Source organism: Giraffa tippelskirchi, chromosome 5 (genome assembly GCF_054371585.1).
Source record: "Giraffa tippelskirchi isolate mGirTip1 chromosome 5, T2T-mGirTip1v1.2.pri, whole genome shotgun sequence".
Lineage (NCBI taxonomy): Eukaryota > Metazoa > Chordata > Mammalia > Artiodactyla > Giraffidae > Giraffa > Giraffa tippelskirchi.
Window position 1 is genome coordinate 108,187,020 of NC_137279.1, and position 11,289 is coordinate 108,198,308.

Genomic DNA, 11,289 nt, shown 5'->3' on the forward strand with positions numbered 1-11,289 from the left:
TCTTAGTAATAACATTTTCCTTAATTGAGGGCTCAGCTCAGTTCATCCAATTAATATTCACCCATTAAAATTATTTTTACCTTCTAGGACCATGCAAAAACAGGCCAGATTTGGTCCTGACCTTTGACATCTTACCTCTGTACATTAAAGAGCTGCTTCAGAACACCCCACCTACCCACCAAGGCCATTTCAGGATCTCATTTCTTCCCTGCTTCTTCCATGACATTAGCCATCAATCTACTTAACAATTCTATTTCAATCCCAAATGAACTTCCTGGACCATTCCTTTCAGTGATTAATTTGCATGTTTACATAATAAAAGACAGTCTCTGAGTTTTTTTTTAAGGCCAAATAAAATGTAAAAATATTTAAAAATAGGTAGGTTGCACTTTCTGTTTGAAGATAGCATATTTACAACTGAGGAAAGTTATTTGTAACCAACTTCCTGTAGTAAATCCACACATTTCTATGACAAATATAATGAAAAATAACAAAAAAGTTAAAAATCACTGGTAATTAGTTTCAGAATACAGACAGAATTTTTGGTACATCAGCCTTGCTTTCCTATTTCCATTGTCTTTTCCTTATTATTAACTTATGACTATCGTTCCTAAGGATACAGTGTCTGGAGGATGGTGACTCATAACACAATAATGTGCCAAGTAGTTAAAAAAAGCCAACCTTTAACAAATAAAGCCCCATAGATATAAAAATATATACTTGGAGTCTTTATTATATTAACACGGTATTGACTATATGCAAAAGTGCTCCAAGACTTTAATCCAGGAGACCTGTGCTTAAATCCTGAAGTGAAAACTAACCCAGGATTGATTTTTCTCAACTGTATCACAGATGACTGCTCCATTTAAATTTTACCTTTAAATTTTTTAGAGAAATAATCTTAAGTTCATTGAAGAGTTCACAACACAAAAATGTTTTTTTCCCTGGATCATTGAGAGCAAACAGAGATGCCTCTTCATTCTGAAACATTTTCATGTCTTTCCTACAAACAAGGATATTTTCATAAGTAGCCCTAGGACAACTGTCAAGATCTGGAAATTAATATTCGTGTATCACTACTACCTCAGATCCATTTAAGTTTTACTGATCAGTAAACTTTCTAATAAAGTTCCCGAAATGTCTTTTGCATCAACACAAATTTATCATTTTAACCATTTTTAAATATTTACATTTAGCCATTTTAAATATATACAGTGGATTGAGTACATTTACATTGTCATGCAGCCATTGCCACCATTGATCTCTAGAACTCCTTCATTTTTCCAAAATGAAGCTCCTTACCCATGAAGCAATAGCTCCCCATGTTTCTCCTTCCCACACCATGACAACCACCATTCTTTCTGTCTCTATGAATTTGATTACTCTAGGTACTTCATATAAGTAGACTCATACAGTATTTGTCTTTTTCTGTCTGTTTTTTTTCCACTTAGTATCATATCTTCAAGGTCCATCTATGTTTTTGCATGTGTCAGAGTTTCCTTTCTTCTAAAGGCTAAATAATATTCCCTGATATGTATATACCACATTTTATTTATACATTCATTCATCAGTGGAGTTCTTTCCACCTTTTAGGTATTGTGAACAATGCTGCTATGAAAATTAGTGCACAAATATCTATTAGTGTTCCTGCTTTCAATTCTTTTGGATATATACCCAGAAGTGGTACTGCCGGATCACATGGTAATTCAAAGTACAATTTTTTGAGGAACTGCCATATTGTTTTCCAGAGCAGTTGCATCATTTACATTCTCATCAGCTATGTACAAGGGTTCCAATTTCTCTGCCGCTACTGCTGCTGCTAAGTCGCGTCAGTCATGTCTGACTCTCTGCGACCCCGTAGACGGCAGCCCACCAGGCTCCGCTGTCCCTGGGATTCCCCAGGCAAGAACACTGGAGTAGGTTGCCATTTCCTTCTCCAGTGCGTGAAAGTGAAAAGTGAAAGTGATGTTGCTCAGTCGTGTCCGACTCTTAGCGACCCCATGGACTGCAGCCTACCAGGCTCCTCTGTCCATGGGATTTTCCAGGCAAGAGTACTGAAGTGGGTCGCCAGTGCCAATTTCTCTACATAATAGCCAACACTTGTTCTTTTCTTTTCCTTTCTTTTGATATTAGATATCCTAATGTAAGGGCCTTCTCTGGTGGCTCAAAAGGTAAAGAGTCTGCTGGCAGTGTGGGAGACACAGGTTAAATCCCTGGGTCTGAAGATCCCCTGGAGAAGGACATGGCAACCTGTATGTGAAGTGATATCTCACTGCATTTTTGATTTGCATTTTGTCAAGTCTTTTAGTCTCCTTCAATCTGGAATGGTTTTTCAGTCTCTTCTTGATGTTCATGACTTGATGCTTTTTCTTTTATTCCTCCAAATGGATACTGGCTCAGGCAGAACTTTAATTATCACTCCCATAAATTCCAAAAACAATCTTCATAATCAGTAGACAGTGATTCAAAATCCCAGGTTTCTTCCATCTCGCAGTTTGCCACCTTCTTAATGTGGTTCCAAATGACTGTGAACCTTTTGAAGATTGCAGACATGCTATTTTGTAGACTGTCTCTTAGTTTGGGTTTATCTGATGTTTCCTCATGACTGGAGGCAGGTTATTCAATTTTAGCAGGAATGTGAAAGAATTGTGTTCTGTTTTCTCATGCCTTCCTAATACAGTTTTGATTTGTCTCATTATTGGTGGCTTACATTCAATTCCTGATTAAGGTAGTGTTTACTATTCTTCTCTGCTAAAAAGTTATTCCTTTTTTCTTTGTAAAAAACAAATACTTTGTGAGTAATATTTTGGTATTTTGGAATTATATAAAAGAAATATTAAATTATGCAAATATGTAAACTTGGAGGCTATGTTAATAAAATTTCCTCAACAAACTTTCGATCCATTTACTTATTTTCATCAGTTTGGATTCATGGGTTCCTATTTTATTCAGCAGGTTATAATATGTGGGTAGGAAATGAAACTAAGCCATGCCATGTGGGACCACCCAAGACGGATGGGTCATGGTGCAGAGGTCTGACAGATTGTGGTCCACTGGAGAAGGGCATGGCAAACCACTTCAGTATTCTTGCCTTGAGAACCCCATGAACAGTATGAAAAGGCAAAAAGATAGGACACTGAAAGATGAACTCCCCAGGTCAGTAGGTGCCCAATATGCTACTGGAGATCAGTGGAGAAATAACTCCAGGAAGCATGATGGGATGGAGCCAAAGCAAAAATGATATCCAGCTATGGAGGTGACTGGTGATAGACGCAAAGTCCGATGCTGTAAAGAGCAATATTGCATAGGAACCTGGAATGTTAGGTCCATGAATCAAGGCGAATTGGAAGTGGTCAAATAGGAGATGGCAAGAGTGAACGTCGACATTCTAGGAATCAGCGAACTAAGATGGACTGGAATGGGTGAATTTAACTCAGATGACCATTATATCTACTACTGTGGGCAGGAATCCCTTAGAAGAAATAGAGTAGCCATCATGGTCAAAAAAAGAGTCCAAAATGCAGTACTTGGATGCAATCTCAAAAACAACAAAATGATCTCTGTTTGTTTCCAAGGCAAACCATTCAATATCACGGTAATCCAAGTCTATGCCCCGACCAGTAATGCTGAAGAAGCTGAACTTGAACGGTTCTATGAAGACCTACAAGACCTTTTAGAACTAACACCCAAAAAAGATGTCCTTTTCATTACAGGGGACTGGAATGCAAAAGTAGGAAGTCAGTTAACACCTGGCGTAACAGGCAAATTTGGCCTTGGAGTACAGAATGAAAGAGGGCAAAGGCTAATAGAGTTTTGCCGAGAGAACGCATTGGTCATAGCAAACACCCTCTTCCAACAACACAAGAGAAAACTCTACACATGGACATCACCAGATGGTCAACACCGAAATCAAATTGATTATATTCTTTGCAGCCAAAGATGGAGAAGCTCTATACAGTCATCAAAAACAAGACCAGGAGCTGACTGGGGCTCAGATCATGAACTCCTTATTGCCAAATTCAGACTTAAATTGACGAAAGTAGGGAAAACCACTAGACCATTCAGGTATGACCTAAATCAGATCCCTTATGATTATATAGTGGAAGTGACAAATAGATTTAAGGGACTAGATCTGATAGACAGAGTGCCTGGTGAACTATGGACGGAGGTTCGTGACATTGTACAGGAGACAGGGATCAAGACCATCCCCATGGAAAAGAAATGCAAAAAAGCAAAATGGCTGTCTGAGGAGGCCTTACAAATAGCTGTGAAAAGAAGAGAAGCAAAAAGCAAAAGAGAAAAGGAAAGATATACCCATTTGAATGCAGAGTTCCAAAGAATAGCAAAGAGAGATAAGAAAGCCTTCCTCAGCGATCAGTGCAAAGAAATAGAGGAAAACAACAGAATGGGAAAGACTAGAGATCTCTTCAAGAAAATTAGAGATACCAAGGGAACATTTCATGCAAAGATGGGCTCGATAAAGGACAGAAATGGTAGCGACCTAACAGAAGCAGAAGATATTAAGAAGAGGTGGCAAGAATACACACAAGAACTGTATAAAAAAGATCTTCACGACCCAGATAATCACGATGGTGTGATCACTCACCTAGAGCCAGACATCCTGGAATGTGAAGTCAAGTGGGCCTTAGGAAGCATCACTACGAACAAAGCTAGTGGAGGTGATGGAATTCCAGTTGAGCTATTTCAAATCCTGAAAAATGATGCTGTGAAAGTGCTGCACTCAATATGCCAGCAAATTTGGAAAACTCAGCAGTGGCCACAGGACTGGAAAAGGTCAGTTTTCATTCCAAAGAAAGGCAATGCCAAAGAATGCTCAAACTACCGCAGAATTGCACTCATCTCACACGCTAGTAAAGTAATGTTTAAAATTCTCCAAGGCAGGCTTCAGCAATACATGAATCGTGAACTTCCTGATGTTCAAGCTGGTTTTAGAAAAGGAAGAGGAACCAGAGATCAAATTGCCAACATCCGCTGGATTATCGAAAAAGCAAGAGAGTTCCAGAAAGACATCTATTTCTGCTTTATTGACTATACCAAAGCCTTTGACTGTGTGGATCACAATAAACTGTGGAAAATTCTGAAAGAGATGGGAATACCAGACCACCTGACCTGCCTCTTGAGAAACCTGTATGCAGGTCAGGAAGCAACAGTTACAACTGGACATGAAACAGCAGACTGGTTCCAAATAGGAAAAGGAGTACGTCAAGGCTGTATATTGTCACCTTGCTTATTTAACTTCTATGCAGAGTACATCATGAGAAACGCTGGGCTGGAGGAAGCACATCCTGGAATCAAGATTGCCAGGAGAAATATCAATAACCTCAGATATGCAGATGACACCACCCTTATGGCAGAAAGTGAAGAAGAACTAAAAAGCCTTTTGATGAATGTGAAAGAGGAGAGTGAAAAAGTTGGCTTAAAACTCAACATTCAGAAAACTAAGATCATGGCATCCGGTCCCATCACTTCATGGGAAATAGATGGGGAAACAGTGAAAACCATGGCTGACTTTATTTTTCTGGGCTCTAAAATCACTTCAGATGGTGATTGCAGCCATGAAATTAAAAGACGCTTACTCCTTGGAAGGAAAGTTTTGATCAACCTAGATAGCATGTTAAAAAGCAGAGACATTACTTTGCCAACTAAGGTCCACCTAGTCAAGGCTGGGGTGTTTCCAGCGGTCATGTATGGATGTGAGAGCTGGAGTATAAAGAAAGCTGAAGGCCAAAGGATTGATGCTTTTGAACTGTGGTGTTGGAGAAGACTCTTGAGAGTCCCTTGGACTGCAAGGAGATCCAACCCGTCCATCCTAAAGGAGATCAGTCCTGGGTGTTTGTTGGAAGGACTGATGTTGAAGCTGAAACTCCAATACTTTGGCCACTTCGTGCGAAATGCTGACTCATTTGAAAAGACTCTGATGTTGGGAAAGATTGAGGGCAGGAGGAGAAGGGGACGACAGAGGATGAGATAGTTGGATGGCATCACTGACTCGATGGACATGGGTTTGGGTGGACTCCGGGAGTTGGTGATGAGCAGAGAGGCCTGGCGTGCTGTGGTTCATGGGGTACAGAGTCAGAAATGGCTGAGCGACTGAATTGAACTGAACTGAATGATTAAATGAAAACATATGTACTTATATTCCCTGGAACCCATTCTAAACTCTTTCCATGCATTAATTTAATCATAAAATAATGTATTATATGTACTATGCTACATACATACATACATGCTACACATGCGCAGTCATATCCAACTTTTTGCGACCCTTTGGGCTGTAGCCCACCAGGTTCCTCTGTCCATGAAATTTCCCAGGCAAAGTGGCTCATCATTTCCTCCTCCAGGATATCTTCTTGACCCAGGGATCAAACCCACATCGTCTGTGTCTTCTGCATTGCAGACAGCTTCTTTACCTCCTCAGCCATCAGGGAAGCCCAATATGTACTATTATATATATATATATATATATATATATATATATGTATATGTATGTATGTATGTATTATATATATATATATATATGAAAGTCGCTCAGTCATGTCTGACTCTTTACGACCCCATGGACTATACCCCGCCAGGCTCCTCTGTCCATGGGGATTCTCCAGGCAAGAATACTGGCGAAGATGCCCTTCTCTAGGGAATCTTTCCAACCCAGGGATCAAATCCTGGTATCCTGCATTGCAGGCAGATTTTTTACCACCTGAGCCAACATGGAAGCTCAAGAATACTGGAGTGGGTAGCCTATCCCTTCTCTAGGGCATCTTCCTAACCCAGGAATCGAACTGGGGTCTCCTGCATTGAAGGTGGATTCTTTACCAGCTGAGTTACCTGGGAAGCATATATATATATATATATATACGTGTGTGTGTGTGTGTGTAATTTTATTATACCCGCCAGTATTATACACATTTGCAGACAATGAAACTGAGTCAGAGAGAGGTTAAGTAACTTGTCCAAGTTTGCACAGTCAATAAGTGATAGAGCTGGAATTCAAACCTGGATAACTTGCCCCCTGCTTTTAACCATTATGCTATACTGGTTCTCACAAGTAGCTATGAAGGAAAGAAAGAGAGATCAAGAGGAATATCCAGCAAAGAAAACTGATCTAGACATTAGCTCTCTGAGAAAGCAATACTTGAGCTCAGATGCCAAGGTTAAATAGGCATTAACTCTACAAAGTGGGTGGTGGTGGTAGGAGAAACAATCATTTCACCTAGAGAGCAGAATGTGCAAAGGCCCTGAGGTGAGAAGGGGCACAGAACACTGAAGAAACTGAACGGCCAGTGTAGCTAGAATGTAGAAAGCAAGGGGGAAGTGGGGTATTATATGGCTAGTGAAGTAGTCCAGGCCATATTAGACATATGAAACGGGGCCTCTTTGACCTTAAGATTTTGTTTTTCACCCTAAGAGCAAGAGAAAGTCATGAAGATAAGGATTGGGGAAGAAAGGATCAGTTTCCTTTGAAAAGACTAACTGCAGATTAAATATTTATTTTTATTTACTTGGCTGCACCGGGTCTTAGTTGCGGCATGTGAACTCTTAAAAGTTGCAGCATGTGGAATCTAGGTCCCCAAGCAGGGATCAAACCTGGGCCCCTTCACTGGGAGCTTAGAGTCTTAGCTTCTAAGCCACTGGACCAGCAGGGGAGTCCCTAACTGCAGTTTAGACAGTGGATTACAGGGGAGTCACGGTGCATGCAGAAATGAGGGTTGTGATATCTTAAGGGTGGTAGGCTGATTTAGGGTGCTGACAATGGAAATGGAGAACAATGGAGGGACTTGGGGAAATACTTAGAAAGTCAAATTGACAGGACTGGGTAACAGACTGAATATGAATGGTATGAAGTTGTAGGTTTTAAGGATGACCCTCTTCTGTATCTAATCTGTCAATATCAATGTATCTTCTAAATATTCTAGTGCCAAACACCATTTATTGAGATAGGGAATGTGGAAGAAGAGAAGGTTTGGAGAAAAGAGGATTGAGTCTTGGACAGGCTGACTTTGACATGCCTTTGAGACATTCTTATGGAGATATTAACTGATCTGGGCTAAAGTCATATACTTGGGAGTTACCATTGTATGGATGGCAAATGAAGGTACAGCATGGATGAGTTTGCCCAGGGGAACAAAAATTGATTGAGAAGAGAAGGGGGTCTAGAGCATATTTCAGAAAGCCCAACATTGAGTAAGTCTGAGTGCAGCTAAGGGTTAACTTAGTAGGCCTGTATTACTCAAACCCTGCACATTCAAAAGAAGGGCTTGATTTTACAACTAGTCCTTGAATGATTCCTGGGAGATAACCGCTGAGCCCTCGAAACACTCTGCCTAACAAGAGTCGTTGGTATACCTGAGGCCTTGGGCCACACTCTATCACTTTGGCTAAATCAGTGTGATTTATGCTGAAGGCCTGTTTTAGTATGAGGCCTTGGGCTATGATGTATCAATTTGATCTCTGTAGGTTAGAATTCGAACAGCTGAGGTCAGTTATGTGGGTGATCCCATACCTATGGGACAAACTCTCCCACACAGTAAAAACCCTGTATACCAAGGCTTGGGTGAACTTGCATGTTTGGTAACACTTCACAAAGGTATTGTCACAAATCATTGCTGGGAGAATTAGCGCATGCCACTTGACTGGGAGGAGACACCTGGAACTTGTGCCTATTTTCTTGTGGACTTTTCTCCACGCACCTTTTACCTTTGCTGAGTTTAATCTGTTCATTTCACTGTAATATACCATAACCAAGAGTATACCAGCTTTTTTTCAGTCCTGTGAGTTCTTCTGGTCTGTTCTTAGGGACCCCAACACAGTTTGTAAAAGAAAAACAGCAGTAGAAAAGGTAGAAAAGTGTGGTGTCACGCAAACCACAGGAGAAAGTGATTCTAGAAGAGAGAATGGTCGAAGATATGGAATCCCACTGAGAAGACAAATAAGGTTAGGAATGAAATACATCTGCTGGATTTAAAAAAACATGGAGGTCCTTGATGACCTTACCAAGAGCTGTTGGAAATGGAAGCCATGCCAGAGGAGATTGAGGAATAAGTGGGATGTGAGGAAACAGAACTTTAGAAACAAATTTTAAAAACAGATTGCACATTAATTTACCTTTATTTGTAGTGGCAAAAACATCAAGCACAATCTAGTTATTTAATAACCTAATAACTTTTATTTACATATTAAATTTTTTTACAATGGCTATACTTGTTGAATCAGCAGTTCTATCTTCAGGAATATTCAGGAAAAAAATAACTATAGACATGCAAAGTATTATTCATCACAATGCTTATCACATTATTTATAATAGAAAAAATTGAAAACAACCTTATTGTGTAACAACAGAGAGCTAATACACTACAGTACACTCACATTATGAAGTCTGTTTATTATCTAAATCAGAATGTATCTTACTGGTTGCAAGAAATAAAGATAATGTGTGTGAAATCACTTTACAAATTGTAAACTGCTGTTTAAATGTTGTTTTTATTACTGGGATTAACCATGTGCCTTGGAAGGCTTTAGAAATATAGAAAAGCCAAAGAGCTAGCAATTAGAATTCTGTCATTTGTCCCTCTTTTCTTGGTACTCTGTCCATGAGGGCTAAGTTGCTTCAGTCGTATCAGAGTTTTTGCGACCATATGGACTATAGCCGACCTCTGTCCTTGGAATTCTCCAGGTAAGAATACTGGGGTGGGTTGCTATGCCATTCTCCAGGGGATCTTCCAAACCCAGGGATCAAACTTACGTCTCTTAATGTCTCCTGCATTGGCAGGTGGGTACTTTACCACTAGCACCACCTGGGAAGACTTTTCTTGGTACTAGCGGTTCTCAAACTCAGAAAACAGAGCACCAGGAAATCAAAGTGCACTTTGCCCAACATCATGAAATGCTGAGAAATTAATTTTATTTTTTCTAAGATTTTGTTTTTAATTATCTTAAGCCTTATGACGACGTAAGTTACACATTTGTGCTGATGGCATACCTCCTGTACTTTAATCCTTCTAATGAGTTTGTAAAAACATTATTACAAATCACAATGTACAGGAGTTTTACAGTTTCATGTGTTTTTGAATAGTCATTTAAAGACAACCCTGAATTATAATTCAGTCTAAGACTGAAAGGATTTACAAGCAAAGTTTAACTTGCTCATATCCTGTCACACTGACTTTTAAAAGCATCTGCTGTTATAGGTCATCAATAAAATGTGAAAAGTGTTAAACATTCTTTGATATCTTACATAAACCACACTAAAATGCCTTTCACTAAGTAAAAGGCAACATATTATTTTCTTTTTGACTGCATTGCATGGCTTGTGAGATCTTATTAACAGTTCCCTGACCAGGGATTGAACCCGGGCTCTCAGCAGTGAGACCGCAGAATCCGAGCCACTGGACCACCAGGGAATTCCCAAAAGGCAAAATTTTAGATACAGGGAATTTTGGATTGGCATAGTTAGACCAAAATGATAAAGCAGACATTGCTACCTTATCTCCAGCCCTTTACAGTCTAATGAACAAAAACTGAAATGCAGGTGAATCTTGCTCAATTCTATGAGACAATAAAGGGATTTCCTAGTATTTAAATATTAATTTTATGTTCATATAGTCAGTTGTATAAATCTAAATTAAAATCTGTCTCCTATAGGTTTTGAAATGGCACTCAGCATTTCTTTGAAAATCTTGACATTACCAATCAAATCTTTAGGAGAGGGAAACAGTGATAGTACTTGTTGAACTGGAAGCTGATTATATTAATTTAACCACAGCCAATCTTATTTAAATCAAGACTGTCCAACAGAAATATTCTATCAGCCATTCATGATCTGAATTCTGGTATATGCGATCAATTTAAATGTTACTGGTAAAAGAAGTTGAGATTTCTGTTTTGAAGAAATAAGGCAGTGGGCCAACTACTACTCATTAGAAGCTCTGAGATAAGCTATCAAGTCTGCCCTTTCTGCCTTCTTAACTAGCAAAGATTATTTTTGTTCCAGGGATGTACTTCTTGAGATCTTTCAAATACCTTTCTCCCAGGTGATGCCTTTGTTCTTGCTGGCATCAGTGTGAGAATCCAGGGGCCTGACCTGCTTTCCATCTAGACCATTCCTGTACTTGCTTTGCTTTTCCACGGTGGAGCACTGGGCATATTTCTGGACAAATACTTGCCCTTCTCAACATCACCCATTTAAATTTTAGTCTTTTGACACGTGCATTAGGAAGGTCCTTGCTGTTAAACTGAACTTTCTGATAAGTCCAAAGACATGCTAAACCAAGG

At 39.5% G+C, this 11,289-nt stretch overlaps 1 pseudogene; it reads right to left on the reverse strand.

The window, feature by feature from the left end:
• Window positions 1–10,927: 10,927 nt before the first annotated feature.
• Window positions 10,928–11,289, reverse strand: LOC145507263 (cytochrome c pseudogene; annotated as a pseudogene).